General features: G+C 40.6%; 1 protein-coding gene across 1 annotated transcript in view; it reads right to left on the bottom strand.

The window, feature by feature from the left end:
• The window catches only part of plxnb1b (plexin b1b), a 366,021-nt gene that overhangs the window by 280,457 nt on the left and 70,778 nt on the right, over positions 1 to 14,786 (bottom strand). Inside the window, 1 exon segment of the mRNA XM_034167329.1 lies at positions 4,229 to 4,296. The gene's annotated coding sequence lies outside the window, so the exon portion shown is untranslated.

The raw sequence follows: 14,786 nt of genomic DNA, 5'->3' as shown, positions 1-14,786 counted from the left end.
ATCTTTAAAAAAAAAAAAATGTTGAAAACATAAATCATTTAATCTGTTATACAAAATCTGTTATATACAGTGTTTATTACATGGAAAACGATACAAAAACTTTGGGACTTTTCTGTCCGCTTACTGTGAATATCTGGTTTATACGGTGATAGTTTAGGTGAGTTTTACTGTATATGGGACTGAACAATACATTTACCTCTCAAAGCTTTGACGATGATGCTGGCTTCCACGCGGCTAACTTTAATTTCTTACATTTTTCATCTGTTCGGATCTGAAGGGAATCTGTACATCTTGAAGCCCTTGTTGTGCCTATTTGTGCATCCAAATACACAGAAACCCGACATTTTCAGCAAATAAAGAAATAAAATATCTGGATTTACATGCAGACAGATTAAAAGTGAACGCTATTTTGGAACCAAGATGGCACCATGAGTCACGTGGCCATTTTTTTTTTTTTTTGACTTATGTCACCACTCTCTCAATTAAGGCACTCTGGTCCAGCTGAGGTGTGCCATTACTGAGGCGGTTATAGGAAATTAACAACAGTTAATAATTTATTTAATTTATGAGTAGACATTTTAAAGAGTGTAAAGTAAAATTTGTACAGTTATACACCCCCGACCTCATCCCCAATATTATTGTCCATCAGGTTTTACTGTAGACATCGTAATTTTCCAATTAAACATCACCCAACCCTAATCACCAGTGTGTAGTGTCGTCAAAAACAAAGAAAAACTCATTGAGATTTGAAAATAATGTAGTCAGAACAGCTATGATATTGACACTTCAGCTACCAGTCTCCTGGATTTGGTGCAATACTGTGGAGTAAAGTCTGCTTAGAAATGTTGCTGTGTGAAAGTAAACTAAAATATAACACAATGCTAAAATACCCTCTGTCATATGAGCATTGGGTTCTTTATAATTTGCAGTTGTTTAATTATTAACATCCTATTGTCTAACATACAATTTGTACATGTTCAACAAAGTCCCGCTATCAATCAATCAAAAACAATATGTTTTAACGGCGTCTGCATGAGGCCTTGCATGTGCGTGTACATGAGCTTTTAACAAGAGTGGAAGTTGTGCACATCAAGGAATATTTGTAGTTCATCCTCTGTGCATTTGCTGGTATTAATGACAAATGTAACTCCATAGGAAGTTAGCTTTGAGTTAGCGTGCATGCTAACATCTGCAATTTTGCTCCAGAGGTGTTATTAGGTTCCAAAAACAGCCTGTGACGGCATCACGCTAAAGTCGGCGAAATGTCTTTAAAAATCACTTCAGAGGTGTTATTAGGTTCTAAATACAGAGTTTTCAGCTTTAAAAGTGTTTATTTCACTCTAGCTTTTACATAATATGAGAAACATGTTATATAAATGAAACAATTTTAGACAGACCTACCACTGATGTCACGGCGTAGCTCTACTCTGATTGGCTGTCACCCCCGCCCCTCAAAAAAACAGATTGAAACAGAATGTCACATTTTAACCTCTTAAAATACCTCAAGGTTAACCATCTTTGAACTTGTCCAAGGTCTGTGTCTCAAGAATGTTTCCTGTGAATTTGAAGACTTTGGCAGTAATAGGACAGACAGACAGACAGACGGAAAGGCTTTATTGATGGCCATATTTGATTTGATAAAGGGAAAGTACCACGATCACACCGGTTGCGACTTATAAGGGGTGACTGAAGAGTTTTGAGTCTGATCCAGAAAAAGTATGGTTAGTTGCCCGTCTTTTGCATTCTGAGAAACCAACATTTATCTTAAGAATGCGTGAAATTTTGACTCACTGGGTGCAATGCTGCCGACACACCCCTACTCAGTGAAGCGAGTAGGGGTGTGTCAGCTTTGCAAAATAGACAAAGTTGTTGGGTGTGCTGTGATTCAGTATCACAAAAAAGGGAATGTCTCCAAGGACATCCATGAGGACATGTCATGACATTAGGGAAGGATGCCCCATCTTATACTACAGTTAAAACACTGGTCAGCCAAATTCAAGAGGGGAAGAACAAGCGTCAAAGATTGAGCAAGATCAGGAAGACAAAAAGCAAAAACTGCCACGCTGACCAATATGATCCATGATATGGTCCTCACTGACAGAGTAAGTGAGCATCACACAGCCATTACTGTAGGCATTTCCCACGCAAGTTCATTCAGTTCTGATGGAAGAACTGGAAACATTCAGGATGATGTGTCCCAAGGCTTCTCATGGCCAATCAGAAACGCACAAGGTTCCAGATGCTCAGGCAGAATGTTCAGCTTCTTGAGGCAGATCCAGGTAAGTTCATGCGATGATTCATGACCCAGGATGAAACCTGGTATAGGATTATAGATGTAGTACATATTTCTGATAAGTATCTGGTGATGGGTCACTTTCTAACCATCGTGTTAAGTAGTCTGTGATGGATCACTGTATCACTATTGTACATAATTACATGTCGATCTGCGTTGTAACACCCACATTTGTCTCATGCAAAATAAATGTGTGAGTATTGCTCACTGGCAAGTTGAGTAAAGACTTTGGCACTCATTTACCTGGGTCCATCACTTTGAACCAGAGTCCAAACAAGTTAAAGCAATGAAAACGTAGGTTCTCCGCCACCGAAGGAAGCCAACACTGTCACCTGCTGGAATGGTCATGGCCCAAGTTTTCTGGGATGCTGATGGCATCATAATGGTGGACTCATTCCAGAAAGGACAGACCACCAGTGGAGCCTATTATGCTTTCCTTTTGTGACAACTGCAGGAGAAAATAAAGCAGAAATTGTGTGTAATGCTCCGACGAGGTGTTCTGTTTCACCAGCTGCCATTCATGAATGTGGCTTCAAACTTGTCCTTCACTCACATTATTCCCCTGATTTGGCTCCTTCGGATTTCCATGTGTTTCCAAACATGACACGGCACCTTGTTGGCACTCATTATAATGCTGCTAATGATGTCATATCTGCAGTGGATGACTTCCTTGTGCTCCAGAATAAGACCTTCTATGAGAATGATATTAAGGCACTGCAGCAATGTTGGAAAAAGTGTGTGGACTTGCATGGGTATTATGTTGATAATAAATAAAGCACTGCATTACTTCAGTTGTGGTTTTTTTGGTCGGGCTCAAAACTTTTCAATCACCTCTCATACCAACTATCTAAAAAGACTTTCCTGCCATGAATTGCTATGACAATTTCCTAATTATGAACTGAATGCAAATTTCAAGCTGGTATACCGTTTCAGTTGGCATAGCACCCACCAGTACTTGTGACAAACATGTCGTCAAGTAGCAATTTGGTGTTTGTCTCTATGACAGCGAGGCATGTGCCGTCTTACAAAAAATTCCGGACTTTTGTCCTCCAGTTGGATGCAGTGTCAAACTACCTGGCAACTCTTCACCCTACCATGAACTGAAAGGTGGTGTTTGGAATTTTTGCAAAAAATGTTGACAGTGGGCTGAGGCCTACAAAAGGTGGGTTATTAGAATATGTACACAGTTCAACCATGATGACCACCATCCGCCCGGTTCAACCACAAAAGCTTCCAGTCTTCCCCCTCTTGCTTAAACTCCATTTATTCACTGACCCTACAACCAGGTCCTCCATACTACCCCAGCCTGGGAATAAGAGTCCTGGCTCCAACTTTCCAGTGTAATCAAAACACAAGGCTTTGTGGGTCTGCTCAGAGGATACGAGCCTGGCAGGACAGTAAGACAGGGAGGAGAATCAAAGGAGGAGGATTAGGAAGTCATTTATGTAACCAAGGTCAGCTGCAGAAAAACACAATAATCCTTGGCCAAGACAAAAACAGTAAGCGCAAAAGGAGGAGGAGGAGGAGGAGGAGGGTAGGAAAAGATGAAAACAAACAGATAAAAGTCATAGCAGGGAGGCCTTCAAGTAGCCAGAACTTCTGGTTTGGCGTGGAGTAACTGGGAGCAGCCGCTGATGCTTTAAATAGTTGCTGAGTGTGGCGAGATGTGGTTTTGGGGGGGAAGTAAGCTTGACACCACAGGGGAAGAAAAGACAAATATCTCATTTGATACATATGAACTAAAGAAAACTGTTTAAAAAGTTGAATGATTACTCCTTAAACATGACTAGCTATTTTGGTGTATAGAATGAATCAGCAAAAACATCACTTGAATATCAAAACAAAGAAGGTTCATGTTTGAAGAATGAAATGTTAATGTCTTTAATGACACATTCACTTCTATAAGCATTAGTTAAAACAGAGAAATTAGTTTACCTGTAGAAATCTACAGCTGTTTTCTGACAGTTCCAGTTTTTCTGAAGCTCCTCAAGAATTTAACCAACCTGGAGGAAGACAAGCAGGAAAATAATTTACAGAAATAATTTTACAGCTTTCTCTTCTCATAGCCAAAAGCATGACAAAGTACAACACAAGTGAGCTTTCAAGACTCAAAATGTGGAAACAGGTGATGGGAACAGGAGGCAGTGGGAGAAAAGTTCTTAAAGCGAGTTTAAACCTTTTGTAAAGGCCTGGCTCGTCTTCTATATAATTAACGCGATGCAGGTGAACAACAATGCAACAATGGTGCTGCTGAACATGGCACAGTAAAACCAGCCTTATGAAAGCCACGTTTGAAAAGCCAAACAAAAGGCTACCACACAGGAGAGGGTCTGGCACGACATAAAAAAAAACAACCAATCTGAAGCAAATTCATGGTGGGTCCACAAAAACGTACTCAGACGATGTATTCTCATCACAGCTTCCAAAGCAATTAAATATTCATTTTGTGATAAAGATTCAAGTTTTACAGCTGCCTCTTAATAGTTTGCACATGGCTCCTGGTGGTCCTAGTCCCATCCCACAGTGCAAACAACTGATCACCTGCCTGAGAAAACAAGGCTACCTTCCAGCTTAAAACTTTAGATTCTTGCTAAATTCCATTGATAATGCCTTTAAAGTGGATATGACACCTAAAAAAATTAGGTAAAACTGATATACTCGTAAATATCAAAATATACATACAGTATAGTAAGTTGAAAGTGGTTTTAATTATTATCACTGAGAAATAAAGTTTTTACAGTTTCTCAAAAGTGTGTTTCTTGGAAAGCGCACTGGTAGCGTTCCATCAGCGGTCACGTGATGCCGTGACGTCACAGAATGTAGAGTCCCGTCTTTGTCTGTTAGATTAACAACAGGAACAGATGGACCTCAGAACGGACAGTGACGAGATCAAGAACTTTCCTGACTCCTCTTCAAGTGTGGATTATTTCTGACTCAGATCCTGAGGATGGCGCAGCAGTGATTAGACCCTACAGATTGGAGCCGTATCTTTTGGATGAATATTCAAACCAGGAGCATTCTGGCAGCGAAAATAATGCCGACGGTGTTTATGGTGGAGCCGAAGCAGAGGCAAGAGACGTGCCAATTCCTATGGATTTTGAAAGGCTGCAGAATATGGAATGGTAAGGTAGGCTTTGATTTTTGTTGCTGCTGTTTATAACACTATAATTACTGTATAGCATTTTCGATTCGAGCGTCTGTTTACTGCCTTTGTTATTGTTCTGGAGCCGTCTGGAGCTATTACTTGTGGACCACCGTCATTACCTTCGGGTTTTTGCTGTTTTTGAGTGCCTGGCATTGCATTCATCCGTGTTTAGTTATGTTATTTTCACGAAAGAATAGGAAATAAACGGCGAAGGTTTCGAAAAAGATCACCAAAAACAACACTGAACATGCCGCCGCCGTGTTTACATGCCACCGCCGTGTTTACATGCCACCGCCGTGTTTACTACGTAAGTTCCTTGACCATTTCAAGATTATTGTGAACATATTATTTGGGGTTGACATTTTATGTGTTCCTGTGAGCAGTGAGAACATGGAGACGGTAGAGGAAAGTGTCTGCTGTCGGGAGCAAATGCGTGTGTGCGAGCGGAGCAAGCGGCAGCCGGACATTTCGTGCATCACACAACACCGCGGCTTTTGATCAATCTGCCTGGACTTGAAAAGGCTAAAACCTTTTGCGCTTGTGTTTGTGCAATATGCTGCGACACACTGGTCAGGCATATCGACAAACAAGTCTCTGAGAGCTGTGTTTAATCAAAGTTTCTGCCGCTAAAAAAAAGTGTAAACAACGGCTGCCAGGCACGTGAGCTGATACGGTCTACATGTAGTGACGTATTTTAGGCTTGGTGCTCAGCAGGAAGCTGGTCACGGGGCGTGCACATTTTTCAGTGGCGGGATGTTCAAATGTTATATATAATGGGAGAACTGCGTCCATTTTCCCAAAACGCTTAGGTTGACTGAATTATACGAGGGCTGTCAATAAAGTAACGGTCCTTTTTATTTTTTTCAAAAACTATATGGATTTCATTCATATGTTTTTACGTCAGACATGCTTGAACCCTCGTGCGCATGCGTGAGTTTTTCCACGCCTGTCGGTGACGTCATTCGCCTGTGAGCACTCCTTGTGGGAGGAGTCGTCCAGCCCCTCGTCGGAATTCCTTTGTCTGAGAAGTTGCTGAGAGACTGGCGCGTTGTTTGATCAAAATTTTTTCTAAACCTGTGAGACACATCGAAGTGGACACGGTTCGAAAAATTAAGCTGGTTTTCAGTGAAAATTTTAACAGCTGATGAGAGATTTTGAGGTGATTCTGTCGCTTTAAGGACTTTTCACGGTGCGAGACGTCGCGCTGCGCTCTCAGGCGGCGTCATCAGCCTGTTCAAGCTGAAAACCTCCACATTTCAGGCTCTATTGATCCAGGACGTCGTGAGAGAACAGATAAGTTTCAGAAGAAGTCGGTTTCAGCATTTTATCCGGATATTCCACTGTTAAAGGAGATTTTTTTAATGAAAGACGTGCGGACGGATCCGCGCGTCGGGACGCAGCCGACGCGGTGCGGCGGCACAGGAAAAACACCTCCGTGTTGATAACCATTTGTAAAATCCAGGCGGCTTTTGATGGCTTTCAGTGGAGTGAGTATATGAGAAATTGTTTAACAGGCAGGACATGTTCCAACTTGTCCTTAAGGCTTTCAACAGAGGTGTTTTTCCTGTGGCGGAGCGTCGCGGCGGCTGTGTCCCGACGCGCGGACCCGTCCGCACGTCTTTCATTAAAAAAATCTCCTTTAACAGTGGAATATCCGGATAAAATGCTGAAACCGACTTCTTCTGAAACTTCTCTGTTCTCTCACGACGTCCTGGATCAATAGAACCTGAAATGTGGAGGTTTTCAGCTTGAACAGGCTGACGACGGCGGCTGAGAGCGCTGAGCGACGTCTCGCACCGTGAAAAGTCCTTAAAGCGACAGAATCACCTCAAAATCTCTCATCAGCCGTTAAAATTTTCACTGAAAACCAGCTTAATTTTTCGAACCGTGTCCACTTCGATGTGTCTCACAGGTTTAGAAAAAATTTTGATCAAACAACGCGCCAGTCTCTCAGCAACTTCTCAGACAAAGGAATTCCGACAAGGGGCTGGACGACTCCTCCCACAAGGAGTGCTCACAGGCGAATGACGTCACCGACAGGCGTGGAAAAACTCACGCATGCGCACGAGGGTTCAAGCATGTCTGACGTATAAACATATGAATGAAATCCATATAGTTTTTGAAAAAAATAAAAAGGACCGTAACTTTATTGACAGCCCTCGTATAACCTTTGTTACATGTAATAAGACTATGTTGTCTAAGTGTCATATCCACTTTCAATCATGACAAGCAATCAAATGAAACCTTCAGAGCCTTCAAAACATTAGATTTGTATTTTGCATTTGTCCCTCAGGTGTCTTAAATTTGTAAAGGTCACATCCTTCCCTTTCCGCCAGCAAGCCAAACAACACTCAGTCTAGGAATGCTAACTTAACTTGGACGCTATTTTGTCAAAGCAATCTATCTTCAAGGTTTGAAATGCAAACGGGGGGTGGGACTGATGCAAGAAAAGCATTAAAGATTGAGGTTTTCACTATCATGATTGCTCTACCTCAGAGAGTTTACCATTCAAAGATTAAAGTTGACCCAAATCACAAAGTGGTTCATCAGGTTGAGCAAACAGGCTGCAGATGATTTACCAGCAAGTTTAGAAAAGGTCTGCTTTGAGATGTTTACTGGGTACAGTCTGCACTCTGAAGCACAAAGCAGCCACAAGCACTCAATCCGTTAGCACGTTCGATGCCAAACCAAATGAAGAAGAAAAAAAATAAAAAATAAAAAAAAAAACGCATGTGAAAGCACTCGCACAACAAGAGTCAGGCACACATTCTTATGTGATAAAAGGGCGGCCAGAACCCAGGTGCATTTTTGTATTAATTACTTCATTTCAAGGGTGTAAGAATGTGCCAATTTCAGCCAGGATTCCATTTTTAGGAAATGTACATTAGCTATGTTTATATGAAGGATTATGGCCTGAATGGAATCCAGTCAGGATGGAAACATTGTGACTGGTGAATCCATAGTGCTCACATGGCCATAATAAAAGTGATCAAGTATACATACATTTGTATGTGTACCGTAAAACAATCAGATTGGTTGTTTTGACATGTGCACAAAGCAGCTCCTGTTGCACTGTCATAATTTTATTTCAACGACGGTCCCACGCTGTTCAAATCTGTCCTCGGCAGGGAAAATTGATCTTAATGCAGGGAGCTGCAGAATCACACCACATCACTGTGCACATTTTACTTCCGCTTCATATTCCCCTTCTGTCCAGACACCTTAACGGGGAGCGGAGGTTCATGCACAGTACAGAACAACTCTTCATTCTCCTTGTACTTGCCATTAAAAGAGGTGGGTTTTTTTTTTTTTGTTTTTTTTTTTTTGTTTTTTTTTAACTCTCCAGAGTTGCTTCCCTCATCCCTTTGTGGAAAAATCTCTGATAACATTTTGAAAGTTTTATTGTCGGAAAAGTCCTCAGAATACGTTGCCAATGTTGTCACTATACAAGTGAAGAGCATACAAAGCCCAGTTCCTTTCTGTGTAGAATTTGCATGTTCTCCCCGTGTCTGTGTGGCCTTCCTCTGGGTGCTACACTGTCATCCATTTTCCAAAAACATGCAAATTAGGGTCTACTCCTTTGGCTGCTCTTGACCAAAGCAGTGTCTCCACATCTGGAGCTGGTTCCTTGGTGCCTGACTGTGGCTGGCCACTGTTCCAAGCAGGTGGACTGTATCAAACTGTTATTAGGATGTGTTAAATGCAGAAAACAAAATATATGTACCCACATATGTACAAAGACAATAAAAGCCCTCCTCCTTCATGAAATATTTGCATTTAGATTTTCAATCAATCTGATTAAAAGTGTGTTATTACAGTGCATGAAAATGGTGCTGCTGACTATAAGAGACCTGATGTATTGCGGTGTGTTCACTCACTCTTGACAAAACAAAGAATGACCAGGCGAAACAGGTGGGTGAACATCTCCATCTCAAATGCTACGACTGTGAGCTAGATCAAACCTGGACTAGGGATGGGTATTGATAAGATTAATCGATATCGATGCCATTATTGATTCTGCTTATCGATTCCCTTATCAACACCTTGTGAATTTTGTACTAAAAGTAGGCTTTACAGGTTTTCTATGTATTTCATTGAGTCTTAAAGTAAATAAATATGAAATTGGTCACTGTATCCTTGATCTCTGGACATAAATAAAAATAAACAAAATGGTGTTTCGCTTTGAAGTTATTAATTCCGACTGGATTCTATCGTTCTAACTTGACTCGGCAGAGAGCCGCGCAGCGTTTGGAGCTGTGTGAACAGAACGGAGGACGATTCTCATTTCTTTCTCCCAATAAGACAGGAGTCCCAGTTAATGACTTTAATCCGCACAAAAGTGAATCACGATTGACATATTCAGGGATGAAAGTGGTGAAAAACAAAAAAAAAGCTGAAACCCCAAATTATCCCCCAACACCACCCGCACGAAAATGTTTCAATTCTAGAAGCTCTGAAATGCAATCTGGGACTATTCCAGACGATAAACTGCAGTGAGTGCAGCATCCATTTAGTGAAAAAAAATAACTTTCCTTATTCAAATTCATTCCAGTAGTATTCTGCTCTTACTAGGATGCAGCAGTTTTCTAGTTTGGCAGATCTGGAGGAAATCACTGAAGAAATTAACAAATTGAAAATATGGTTTGACCGAAACAAACTGTCACTAAACTTAAATAAAACAGCGATGAACTGGAGGTGTGAGAGTCACTTGGTGTTCACAGGAAACATTTATTTCTGTATGTATTTATTTATTTATGTTCATTGTTAGTTGCTTTTATATTTTCTGTTGTGTTTCTATTCAGGTTCTTTTTGTCTCTTTCTCTAAAATTGTATATAATAATCATTAGATTATTAATATATAAACAAAAATAAATTTAAGAAATATTACAATTTGAAAACAAATGCACCCGAACGTGATGACAGCTCCAACTGCTTAATGCTAACTTTTAACATTGAAAATGCCATAGACATGCTAACATGTTAGCATCGGTCCGTTTTTAAGTTATAAAATACATCAACTGTTTCAGAAGACCATAACAGGTCGGTTTAACATAGAAAAGGTAAATAATACTCCCAGACGTATGCTCTTTAGGGTATTAGCGGGGGAAAATTAAGCAAAAGAAAGAAAGAATAAACGAAGCAATAGATCAAAGCATTGCTTCAATCTGCGAACCACTGCTTCGATTGGTTCAAGGTTCAAAGCAAAGCCGCGCTGCAGAAAAGTTGATTACGGACCCGCTGCAGGGTCTGTAATCAATGTAGAGAAATTATAATTTTCCTGACAAACACCCCCCCAAAACAACGGCCACTCTGAAGGACCGATAACAGAATCGTTAAGCACAAAGCTTATTGATGTCGGTGGATTGAATCATTTCTTAACGATACCCGAAAGGAACCGGTTCTCGATACCCATCCCTAACCTGGACTTCCTCTCAAACATGATCACTCCAAATACACAAGAGCCCCAGAGAGCTCCAACTCAACGCTGTTTATTTCAACATGGGAAAGTCAATGCCCCACCACAATGGAGCAGGGAAGCATGGGGTTTTTCCACTCAGTAGACAAACTACTGCAACTAAAAGTCGCAAACAGAAATCTCATGAGAAAACCGACTTCAAGCATAATAAACTTTTAAAATTAAAGTGATTCACTCTTGACTTTTGGTATACATCATTGCACCATGATGTTTTTTTTTTTTAATTTATTTAACTGCCTTCCTAATTTTGTCCCTCCAGTGAAGTTGGAAAGTGTACATATTCCAAACACATCAAAAAAACCCAGCTCTTCAGAGAAGGAAATGACACAGCATCACGAAAACCAACAGTGCCACCATTCCTGAGGTTGTCAAGCTGTCGGTCTTAAAACGACCACTGACAATGTGCCTTTGGCCATGAATACTCTATAATTACATACCAAAAATTTCAGGTTTTGTCCCCTCACTGCTGCTTGGAAAATCTATACAGGGTCTAAATACAACTCCTAGGCAGTCTCTTCCAGAGGCCCTGCCCTCTCAGGCTACTTGGCCTAGCATTGACACCATCATTTAATCAACATTCAACATCTGGCCAATCCAACTCGGAATAAGTAAAGGTTATCCCGCCACAAAAAAGAAGAAAAAAAAAAGAGGTAGTGGGGGGCCTTGGTGGTGAACTGAAACTGAAATAGAGTTGTAGGTGTACCACTGAAACTGAATGTTCTCTGGAAGTGCCTTCCAGCTGTGGAAAACCTCCCATCAGTATAGTCACCAAAAGTGCTGAATTTAATGTATGGTCAAAGATATTTAAATGCATTACACTGGTACTCTGTATTAAAATATACCCTAAAAGATACCCTGCGTGCGTGCGTGCTGGGGGGGGCTGTGGGCGTTGAATTTGTAAATTGCTGTGTTCGAAAAGGCATTTTCCCTCTATTACCATATAGCATCTGAGATTACATCAACTTAAATTTTGTTTGATGAATATATGTTATGCTTTGTACTGCATAATAAAGACTAGGAGACGGTCTGCGTGGGTTTCTCTGAACTTTTACTGTCGCCATTATGATTCTCCCTTCCAAGCATGCTGGGTAATGTAGTCAACATAACACGTAACACCACAGTATGCGCCCATCATTGCAGCCTTCTCTGGCTGTGACAGTGGCAGGTGCACAACTACTGTGGGTACTAATCGTTTATGTAAGTTAGCACTCAGATTTTGGACGTACATTAATTTGTGTCCCCATGTCGTATGGTGGAACAAACATCAAAGTATCACTCCACTCCGACGGTGCATCAACGTCAGCATCATGATGATGCGGAAGGGATACAAAAAAGTATTTACATGTAACTGAAAAATAGGTCACAGCAGTGACAAAGTAAGTGTGCACAAATACAGTCAGGTCTTCCCTTACTACTGTACTACTGTATACATGTTGCAGGCTGGAACCAATCCTGGAGAAAGTACACCTTTTGTGAAAAAGCACTTACAAACTGGTAACACTAAGCGTCAGAGCATATAGACATTTCTGAAGTTCTTACTGATGCAACAAATGTGTGTTTTTCATCTTTGAAAGTATTTCCGTGTCAAAGCAGCAGCTACACATTAACAGCAGAGTATAAATCTTTACTGTAAAAACTCATACCACCATTACTGAGTGTTAATGTTAACAAACGGGGATTTACTGACGTCATGTTTTCCAAAAAGGGCAAATGTTATTACCGTGTTTTGCAGCAGTACAGAACACTTCTGTATGTTTCACTCACTTTCCACCCAGTGGGTTTGGAGAAACACCCAGATCAAGATGTGATGGGATGGAGTCTAGTGGTTCAGGGCAAAGTTAATGCAAACTAAATGAATAACTAAATAAAGAAGATGAAAACACCAGTTTTTAGTTTGTCTTTTTCTTGTTCTGCATGTTTTTCCAGAACTGTTCTTGTTTTGAGAGTTCTATGTTAAGGGGAAGGACATATGTTGGTACTTTAAAGCTGTGAATGTTAGCAGATATTCCAAATACTTAAGACAAAATAGAGCTGGATCAGAGAATAACTGGAAGATTAACGTAGTATACAGTGAGTCATGAAGGGGAATTGTGTTAAATTTGTAACCTGGAATGTAAATGCATGTGGAAATCCAGTTAAAATAAGAAAAATAATTTCATATCTGAAAAATAATCAGGCAAATATAATCTTCATTCTGGAAACCCATATGGAGAAAGGGGACAAATTAAAGAGGGATTTTCCACAGCTCTTTCAGTACTAAGTATATTGGCGTAATGATATTAATGAACAAAAATATATGTACGTTTTTTCCGCTAAAGGAGCTTAAGGATAGGAAATGAAGAATTATTTGTATTCAGGCATTAGTAGGTGGTCAGCAAAGCAAAGTAAAAACAAACAAACAAATTTGACTTAGACTTCTGCACATTTATTTCAGACTTCCCACTGCAACCCTGCAGGAACGTGCACAAAAAAGAAACCAGACGCTGGAATGGTCTTCAGGGAAAAGTGCAGCTTTACTCAGATGTAATCCAATTGTCAACTCCAATAAACACTTCAACACACTTTGTGAACATTCAGTCATTACACTGAGAACTGTTGACACACTCCAAACTCAAGAACATGGACTCTGTTGAGTTTTTGGTCAGCATGTTAAGTATTCCAGACAGACATGTTCCACAATCCCTCAAAGTTTTCAAATGCAAACCACTGAAAGGGTTTCAGATTCCCTCAGTCAATACTGATAAAATACATTGTGCTGATGTTTTGATTCTTCCCTGATGTATCCTTCCCGAGTGGATGAAAGTCTAAAGGAATCACTAATGTTTTAATTTCAGTCATAATTCAATGTCAAGTAGACATTACTCAAAACCTGAGTGACTACACTTGAAGGAGACAAGTGTGGGCAGCCACCAAGAAAACCGATAAGGAGTTACTGGCTTCTGTGGCTATGGTTGAACAAACTGTGCAAAATGAAAATTTTGTCTGTTGCATCACTGATTATGCAGCTTCATGATGAAGTGAAATATACAGGAGTATGTGAAATTGCAGGTGCAGTTTGCCAGAAGGCACATGGGAAACCCAGGCCTAGATCTGATTAGTGTTCCTGTTTAACAGTGTTTCTCTACTCCACTGTAACATGAAGCTGTATAATTGGTGATGCACCATTCCCAGATTCTATATTCACATTCACAGAAATCTGCACCATTCCCAGATTCTATATTCACATTCACAGAAATCTGCAATTCTTTCAGAGCTGTCATGGGTGCCTCGGTGACTTCCCTCACTCATCTCCTTCCAGCATGGTAACTCAACTTTTGAAAACTACCTACTTGTCACAGATGTACCATACAGCAGGCCCAGATCCAGACCAGTTTGGACCGATGCAGTTGCATCGGTCAAATTTGTTTTCACATCGTTTGTCATCGGTAAAAAAAGAAAAAAAAAAAAATCTTGAATAATCCCGGTCAACAGAGCTTTGGTTTTCATGTCAACCTATAGTCCGTAAATTATACGGATTTTTCCAAGTTTCAGAGTCATACGGACGTACAAATAAAGTCGGATAGTCAGGGTTTGGTCTGCAGCGGCTCTGTAATCAACTGTTTCTGCAGCGCGACTCAACTTTGAAGCTGTGAACCATTGAAGCAATGCTTCGATTCAATGACTCATGGCTCTTTGATTCACTGCTCTTCAGAAGCGGTAAGTCCGCTTCTTAACCCCTCGCAAAGCCATTAAAATGAGTCACTTTTGTGTGTATTAAAGTCACTAACTGGGACTCTTGTCTTGTTGCTGTCAAGAAACGAGAATCGTCCTCCGTTCACACAGCTCGAAACACGGCGGCTCTCTGCCGAGACAGAGTCCGGTCGGAATAATTT

The sequence above is a fragment of the Thalassophryne amazonica genome, chromosome 3 (assembly GCF_902500255.1).
Source record: "Thalassophryne amazonica chromosome 3, fThaAma1.1, whole genome shotgun sequence".
Classification (NCBI taxonomy): Eukaryota; Metazoa; Chordata; class Actinopteri; order Batrachoidiformes; family Batrachoididae; genus Thalassophryne; species Thalassophryne amazonica.
The sequence above is the reverse complement of the archived record's forward strand: the minus strand, read 5'-3'. Positions and strand labels throughout refer to the sequence as shown.